Source organism: Sciurus vulgaris, assembly GCF_902686455.1.
Source record: "Sciurus vulgaris genome assembly, chromosome: 7".
Lineage (NCBI taxonomy): Eukaryota > Metazoa > Chordata > Mammalia > Rodentia > Sciuridae > Sciurus > Sciurus vulgaris.
Window position 1 is genome coordinate 22,344,438 of NC_136467.1, and position 9,633 is coordinate 22,354,070.

Consider the following 9,633-nt stretch of genomic DNA (forward strand, 5'->3'; position numbering starts at 1 on the left):
CCCCTGGGGACATGGCCTTGGGGTATAAATTTTGTATCTGGCCAGTGGAGTCTCTCTGCTTTCTGATCATCATGTGAGCTGCTTCCCTTCACCACACTCCTCCGCCATGATGTTCAGCCTCACCTGAAACCTGAGGAATGGAGTCAGCTGTCTATGAACTGAGACCTTGGAAACAGTGAGCCCCCAAATAAACTCTTCCTCCTCTACAATTATTCTATTCGGCTCTTCAATCACAACAGCAAAAAAGATGACTAAAACAGCACATTTGTTCAAATGGTAGTTATTGAGTGGATAAATTTAATAAAATATGACTTAAAATAAATAAAAGAAAAAATTGGAAGAAGCCTGTTATTTGGGCATGTCTAAAGCTATTATGAAGTTGAATGTGGAAATCAGGGTTTTCCGTGTATTCATAAAGCTAACATTGCTTTTAAGCATTTTCAATAAAATCTATAAATCCTTTTTTTTTTTTTTTAATGTTGTTCAGTAGCTGACATAAAGGGATTCAAATATGGAGCTTGCTTCCTAAATTAAGCAAGAAGCCAGGTGGGGTGGTGCACACCTGTAATCCCTGCAACCTGTAAGCCTGAGGCAGGAGAATCACAAGTTCAAGGCCAATCTCAGCAACTTAGAGAATGAGGCCTTAAGCAATTTAGTGAGACTCTGTCTCAAAATAAAAAGGGCTGGGAATGTAGCTCAGTGGTAGAGTGTCCCTACCACTGGGCTCCAACACCAATACTGCAAAAACAAACAAAGCTTAAAAAAGCTAGATTTTGCAGCAAGTTGCAAAAATTGTAATGAGCATTTCATTTTCATAACCCCATCTTGCTTCATATGTTGATGAACATCTACATGACCTAATTTTAAAATTTTTATCAATAAAAGTAACCATATTTGAAGAAAGCCAGGAAGATCAAATATAGAGTATAAATCTCACACAGATATTTAAGAGAATCTTATCTTTTGATATGAATATTTGAGCAATTTGGTTGTCAGATAATATGGGCTTTACTGATCTTTGCAAAATGAACAAAGTCCCTTTTGACAAGTTCCCAAGGTATCTCTGTCCCTGAGGGAGGTGGACATGACAATGTGACTCCACTGGAAACTTCAAGTGACTGTAGCAATGTGGATTACACAGTCCCCTCTTTATCCTAACACAAGAGCATCTTTATGTCTAACGTGGGAAAGGGGTGTGTAGCTTGGTGCCAGCTGTAGGACAGGGCATTTCTTCCAGTGAGACCTCAGATTTGGGGTGGCTCTATAGGTGTCAGTCATGGTAGCCTCACGTAGAATCTGGGCATGAGATTTCAGCAATTTCTTTCCCATACTGTCCACAGGGCTATCTTCAGCTACTCCAGTAAACAGCCCCCAGGGCTGTAAAATGGATAAGATCCTGTCTGTCTGTCTTTTGGGGAAACTGCTAATGACTTAGCTAGTCTTCTTTACAGATCTATCCCACATTATTTTCATTGATTTAAATACCACCTCTCTCCATACCAGCACTCCTTACTCAAATGCCCCACCAACTGTCAAATGCAGCACCTCCTCATTGCTTACCTCCAGGAATTTCTTCTCTCTTTCCACTGGACCCATGCAGAGAGCTGATTTTTTATCCTGGGTATCTGACCCAGGCTGTCTGCCTCTGCCTGAAATACCCTTGCTTTCAGTGTTCACCTGAGGATTTATCCTTGAGACCTCAATTCAAATTCTACTTACTCTCCAAAGCCTTCTCTGATGCCCAAATTCAACTGGGGTTCCATGACATGCACTTTGATGGGATTCTACATTTCACAGCACCAACTCCAGTTTACAAGGCTATTTGGGTGGTCATTTGTTGAATGTCAGTATTTTCCACTAGAGAGTAAGCCAGAGGAGGGGTTAGGCCAGGTCTGCTTTCTTGCCTTTGCAACCACTGAGCCTAGCTTAGTACCTGCGCAAAGTAGAAGCTGAATAAAAAGGCGATGGTCAAAGGAACTCAGTGAGCGAACTCAAGGTTTTCTTTCACATCACAGAAGCAGCTTTCCTCAGTTGAGCAAGGTGGTTAAAAAATAGGCCCTTGGTCATTCTACCAAAAGCAACATACAGATTCAATGCAATCCCCATCAAAATACCAATGACATTCTTCCCAGAACAAGAAAAACAATCCTAAAATTCATTTGGAAGAATGAAAGACCCAGAATAGCCAAAGCAACCTTAAGTCAAAAAAGCAGCTGGAGGCATCATAATACCTGCCTTCAAATTATAGTACAGAGATAGTCACAAAAACTCCATGGTACTGGCATAAAAGCAGACACATAGCCCAATGGTGAGAATGGATGACACAGAGACAGATGCACACTGATACCATCATCTGATCCTTGACAAAGGTGCCAAATACATACATGGGAGAAGAGATAGCCTTTTTAAAAAATGGTGCTGGGAAGATGGATAAGCACATGTAAAGAATGAGACTAGGCCCTTATCTCTCACACTGCACAAAAATCAACTCAAAATGGACCAAAGACCTAGGAATTAGATCAGAAACTATGCAATTTCTTAATGAAAACACGGGGTCAGCACTCCAGCTAAATAGGCACAGGAAATAATGCCAAGTTAATGAATGGGATGGTATCAAATTAAAAAACTTCTGCACAGCAAAGGGAACAACTGGGAACGTGGAGAGAGAACCTCAGAATGGAAGAAAATCTTTGCTAGCTAGTATTCTGACACAGAATTAATATCTAGAATATATAAAGAACTCAAAAAACTCAACAAATACCAAATAATCCAATAAAATAAATAGGCAAAAGAATTAAACAGATGCTTTTCAAAAGAAGAAATACGAATGGCCAACAAATATACAAAAAATGTTCAATATCATTAGCAATTAGGGAAATGCAAATCAAAACTACACCGAGATTTCATCTCACACCAGTCAGACTGGCAATTATCAAGAATACAAATAATAATAAATGCTGAAGAGGATGTAGGGAAAAGGGAACACTTTTATACTGTCGGTGGGACTGTAAATTAGTGCAACCACTATGGAAATCAGTAAGGAGGTTTCTCAAATACTAGGCATGGAACTATCATATGACCCAGCTGTATCACTCCTTGGTATTTTTCCTAAAGAATTGAAGTCATCTCACTACAGTGACAAACGCATACCCATGTTTATAAAAGCACAATTCAAACTCACAATAGCCAAACTATGTAACCAGCCTAGGTGTCTATTAACAGATGAATGGATAATGAAAATGTGGTATATATACACAATGGAGTTTTATTCAGTCATAAAGAAAAATGAAATTATGTCATCTTCAGGAAAATGGATGGAACAAGAGACAATTATGTTAAGTGAAATAAGTCAGACTCAGAGGGTCAGGGGTTGTATGTTTTCTTTCATATGAAGAAGCTACAGAGAAAACAGGAAAAGAAAGTTGGGGGCAGATCTCATAAAAATCAAAGGGAGATCAGTAGAGGAAAGAATCTAAGGGGTGGGAGGTGCTGGGGAGTGATATTGGCTAAATTATATTTTGTGCATGTAAGAGTATGTACAAGGAATCCCATCATTACTTAAAACTATAATGCACCAATAAGAAGTGTGGGAAAATATGAACACTTGGCAATTTAGGCAAGTGATTTAAATCTCTATGCTTCTCATCTTCATTTGTATAATGAGGATTATAAAGGAAGCTTTTGAGGTACTTTATAGACCTGAAAGAGTATTATGGGGATTCAGCTGGTTAAAAAAAAAAAAGATAGGTCACATGAGATAGTGCCTAACATATAGTAAGCATTGACCAGCGTATGCCAACACCTTAAAAACCATCTCTCTCAGGAATTACAAAATCCCCATGATCATTGCTTCTAATCGCTGCTATTTTAATGCACTTAACCTGGCTCACATTAATATAAATATTTAATGTAATCCCTCTGTATATTTTTAGAGCTTATCATTCTATGTCTCTACATTGTCCAGGGCTTTCTCATCCATCAGGGTAACAGACACAATGCCTGCAACACTTGTGGAGTTCCATAAAAAGGTTTTAATTTCTTCTAAAATCGGAAGGGGAAACGAAAGAGCCTTTAGGTCAAAGAAAAAGTTTTAATATATAATATTAATCTAGTCCCCTGTATCCCAACATCGTCATAAGACATTTTTTTTCTAGAGAGGAGGAAGAGGTGGGAGGCAAAGGGGCCCAGGGCCCACCTAAGACAGTGCACCCAGTGAGTCTCTACTTTCCTCTCTGATTCAGAACCTACACCCTAAAAGCCGGTGAAGACACCAGTGTGGCTTCAGAACACTCATGCACCACCGGGGTGGCTCAAGGCTCCCCGAGGAAGGCCCTCAGGCAGGAGGGAGACTCTCCATTCGGGGGCTGCCCACCCCAAACACGTGCGCTCCGATGTGCCCGGCTAAACGAGGACTCCTCTTGGTCCCCCTCTCATCCACCTACTCCGGCTTGTTCTTCAGCCCTCCCCACAGGTGTCCTGTACCTGCTGCTGGTCTCTGCTAGTTGCCCCTTGTTTGCTGCCACGCAGGGCTCAGGACTCACAGGCGGGCCACCAACGCCCAGCCTGGGTGTCAGCCTTCTTCCTCTGCCCTACCATCCCTGGAGTCTCTCTCACTTTATTTTTTTGCCATTTTTTACTTTCTCATCTGCTTTTCTTTCAGTTTCTTTTTTATTATTTTTTTGGGACACTCTCTCCTGTTACCGTTTTATGCCATTACCGACTCCATTCTCTTGTACATTGATTTGTGTGTGGGATGGTGTGAGGTGTGTGTGTGTGTGTGTGTGTGTGAGAGAGAGAGAGAGAGAGAGAGAGAGAGAGAGAGAGAGAGACACTATCTCCTTCGTCCCTCCTGCCCAGTCTTCTCTTTGTTCTCTACTACTTCCTATTTTTGCTTCCTCTTCCTCTTGAGACCTGGCCTCCTCCCTCACCCTCCTATCAGGGCTGTGGAAACTCCACCTTCCACTCTGACTGGCACAGACCACAGGACATTGTCTCCCTGTGCCACAAAGACCATGAGAAAGGAGATTTGATGTGTAATGCAAACACAGACCTCTTTTCCCTGACCTGGGCCTCCATGCGCAGGCACTTATTAGATCATTAATTTTTCAATGGAGACATTGGGAAGGAGGGACAGGGAAGGAGAATATGATGCTTACCTGCATATCAGGGGCAAAAAATCACTTGCTGCTACCCACCATGGTGCAGAAAAAATGTAACTCTTTCATTTTATTTATCGTTAACCTGCATGCCTGGCAGACCAGTACACCCCTCCCTGCCCACATATACCACCAATTTGTCCGAGTGTCACTTGAAACTGGGGAGCCAAAGCCCTAAACCTCAGTTCTTGTGTTCTGATGAAAGAAACTGTGAAGTCAGACACGTGAAAGCCAAGCAAGAGAATTTCATTATAAGCAAAAGTAAAGTAAGCACTCAAGCAAAAAGCACTCGAGTGAGAGTGGGACCTCTCCAGGCAGAGAAGGACAAAGGGCATGATGCTGCTTCCCAATTTTGTTGTTTGATGCTGACCAGAACTGGGCTTCGCCTTCGGCAGTCTTTACCAATCAGATGTTTCTCTCCTCCTTCACTTGGGGCGGGGGAGTTTTGGACCTTAGTTGATCTCTTCTGGAACTGTCATGGTGACCATCCCATTCAGGGAGGCTGCATTACAAGTTAGTCCTATGTAAATGTGAATGCAAGGGTCAGGACCCTGGAGACTTCATCTTAGTGTGTCTGCACTACGAAAGAAATTCCCCTTCTGAAATACATTTAGAAACCTACAGCCATAAACCCTAACTTTACAGTGACCTCAGTAGACCTTGCTGGGAGCTGGTCCCATTGATCTTTCTTTCTTGATGTGTTTCTTAATTGGCTCCCTTTGTTTCCACCTGTTTATTCTCAGGGTTAATACGCCTGTTGTTGTTCTACAAATTATTTGTTCACTAAACGCAATTTCAAAGAAACCCCGTGACCCTGCTGTTATTGATTCACATTTCACTGCTCATCTCTAACTATGACCTAACTTGGGGGCATTGTTCATTGTTCCATCTGGAGTAAATGAAAATGGTAGACACCGAAACAGCTGCATTAGCAAATATTTAGGCTCTCCTGGGGTACAAGTACTCTGGTTTGAAGATGCCCCCCCATGTCCCGCATGTCCCTGGAGTGGCATGGAGCAGGGGATAGGAGCCTCAGGTGCTCTCCAGGTGCCAGGAAGGAGCATGATGTCCCAGCCTCCTCTGGTCCTGGGGTGCTGACCTTTGTCCTTTTGTCATTCCAGAGGACTGAAATTGCCGTGATTCATGATCTGGTTTGTGGAGGGCCCTTGCAGCTTCCAGGAGTCTGCTGGGGTCTTCTGAGGCAGGGCTGTGAATTGTACATCCATGGCAAAGAGGGCCTGCCACAAAGAATCACTCTGATCAAATTTTCTGTTAACTTCTCAGCTACTTCTGGATCCTGTCTATGTCATTAAAATATCAAGGTCACACCCAGAAATGTAAAATGCAGACTCTCTGTGCCTAACAGGGTTCTACCTTGTTAAATGTACCCATCAGCCTATGATGGGACAGAAAAGAACCTTCTCTCAGGCACCCCCTTGCTTCTCTAATACCAACAAAGATAGTGTTCACACTTACATGAGGCTTATTATGTGCACTGCATAATTTAATTCTCACCTTGATCCTAGGAAAAAGGTGTCCTAATATCATTCACATTTAACAGATCAGGACAGACTCAGAGGTTGAGTGTCATATCCAGGGTTCCACAGCCCGTAGCTCAGGGTGGAGCTGTCTAGGAACTCCAGTGACCTGGCTGCTCTCAAACTCTGTTCTCTGGGGCTCCTTCCTATTCAGAACCCCTTGCCCTCCTCTCTTTACTCCTTTTCTTTGTATTCCCTGACTCCAGGTTAGGAAAAGGAAAGGTTTTCTTTCATTTCTGCTATGTCATGGGCTCTTGCTACTGTGAAGCTGGGCTAGTTACCATAAAAAGGCTGAATGGAGTTTGGTTTGTTCTGAACACTCTCCTTCTATGTGTTGATGTCAGCTGAGGGGCAAATGTCTCACTTCTTCCACTGTCCACTTCAGAAGAGTTCTGGAAGTGCTGAGACTGGTTGGTGGCCATCATCCAACTCCCATATGGAGTCACAGAATGTCCTCGAGAGACTCACTCAGATATCAGCTCTACCCTTGGCAGTCAGTGACATCCCTGAGGATACAACTGGCAGGAAGGCTTCCTTTGGGAGCATCAAAGAATCTGGTGGGGGCTGGTCCCCCAACCTTTCCTGCCTAGGTGCCCTGTGTGCCAGCAGCTGCCAACACCTGGCTGCCAGTCATGGTGACTCTTTGAGCACACCTGTTGCTACAGGGCGAAGACCTCATGTTTCCTCCAACTGGCTCCTCAAAGTGACTTCAGACAGACAGGATCAGATCAGGGTCCTGAAAAGTCTTAATAAACCATGTCCACCTGAAGAACCCGATATGTCAGATTTCTGGATCTTCTGTCAAAACCTTTAAATACAGAGATTAAGCCTTAGTGTGGAGTGATTCTAATATCTATGAGCAAAGTTTTTTTGTTTTTTTGTTTGTTTTTGTTTTTTTGGTATCAGGGACTACTGAGCCACATCCCTAGTCCTTTTTCCTTCACTTTTAATTTTGAGACAGCGCCTCACTAAGCTGCTTAGGGCCTCTATGAGTTGCTGAGCTCACTTTGAACTTGTGATCTTCCTGCCTCAGCCTCCCAAGCTGCTGGGATGATAGGCATGCACCACAATGCACAGCTGCAAAGACTAGTTTTACAAAGTATTATCTTATAAAATATGAAGTGAATATGAAATCTACCGCATGTGGGTCTCTCCATAGTATTGTGTCCTAAAATAGCTCACAAGTTTTGTTCTTAGAGTTAATTAACAAACTTTTTTCAGTAGAATCTCTCTTCCTCTTCATTTCTAAAGAGTACAATTTTCCATTCTTCTGAATCCTATATCAATGGTTAACCTGGTGTTTTAAGATCATTTATGTCCTCAGATATGCTAAAGGAGGTCTTAGTTTTACGATAAGGTTGTATTTGCTAACTAAAATAGTTTCTTTACCTTCAAGTGAAATGATAAATGACCCAAGTGTCATTTATGTAGATCATACCTAATTAGCCCTTTTAACATGAAACACAGGGATGTAAATAACTTATTACATGATAAAAGAATAGTTTGGAAGACAAAAATCATTTGCTACATGGGGTTCACATAGGAAAATGATGCTGATGAGATCAGGTGCCACTGCTGCATTGTCACCATAACCATATCTACAGTCCCATTGACTGTTCACAATATCATTGTCACTATGAAAATTTCACTTGCACTTAAATCACAAACCTCTGATTGGGGGTGATGTTAAGGCAATAGTGATGAGAAGTCCACCTTATTGTTCCAGTGGGCTTTGGGCTCAGTGGCTACTGATGTCTTAGATCATTCTCGAGTTTCAAAGACTAGGTGATAAAAATTAGCACTTTCCTTTTATATTAAACAGGGACTATTGCAATTGGTAGTTCATGTCTAGCAGATCCCTCCTGCCCTCTCTTATAAGAGACCCTCACTGTGATAAAACTGGGGACTCTTACGGTGGAGCTGCAATCCTGGGGAGCCTCTGGCATTGCATCAAGAGGAGGAATGCCCTTATACCTGTGATGTCAGTGACTTCAGCTGTTCCCATCTCTCTGCAGAGATGGGACAATGCAGGCAACATGCCACTTCCTTTTTTGTCCACTCAGTAATTAGAACCCCAATTTCGTGAAGAACTTCAGCAAACATGTTTTAAGTGTTGCTCTGTGCCAGGCTTTGCTGCATATGCAGGGACTACAGAATAGAAGTTCAAGAAATGCACAGCCTAGGGAGAAATAGGGTCTGTGTGCACCCACCTACAAGACAGTGCATGGAATCCTGTCATGGTGGTTGCAATATGGTGTTATGGAGATACACGGGGGCTGGGGGTGCATAAAATGTTTTGAGAGTTAAGCAGGAAGCAGAAAGCACGCAAGAGGTGGCATTTAGATGGACCCATCAAAGGGGAAAATTTTTGCAGAGGCAGAAGGAGGGAGGATTCTTTCTGGCTCTACTCTGAAGATACGTAAGAGGAGGGAGAGGTAAACTTATGAAGCAGGCCCTTGATTAATTATTCCAAGTTTCTGGGTCCTTTCCCCAAGTCAGCTTGCAGACTTCTGAAACATTTATTTTCCAAGTGTCACCTGTCTCAGATCACTTTGTTTCCTAATGAGTAGTTTTCAGAAAAGTTTGCTCTACCCACTAACAACATCAGACTCGTGGGTAGAAATGGAAATTCTTAGACTCTATTCCAGATCAATTGACCCTAAAACTCTTGGGACTTCATGATACAAATTTAAGTTTGGCAGCCACAGTTCTTACATATACAGAAAGTCTGGGGTAAATGCAGAGGCTAAGAACAATCTAGGTTACTTTCTGAGTTCCTCCTGGGTGTGACTCATCCAAGACTCCTGCCTCCAAGTACATGGTTGGGAGACATGAGGCAGCCACCAGAGTGGGTCAGGTCACCTTGACCTCTCTGGTTATTTCTGTAAGGGTCATATTGTTACAGAGTTGGAGCCTTCTGAGGAACTGAAACGGCATGA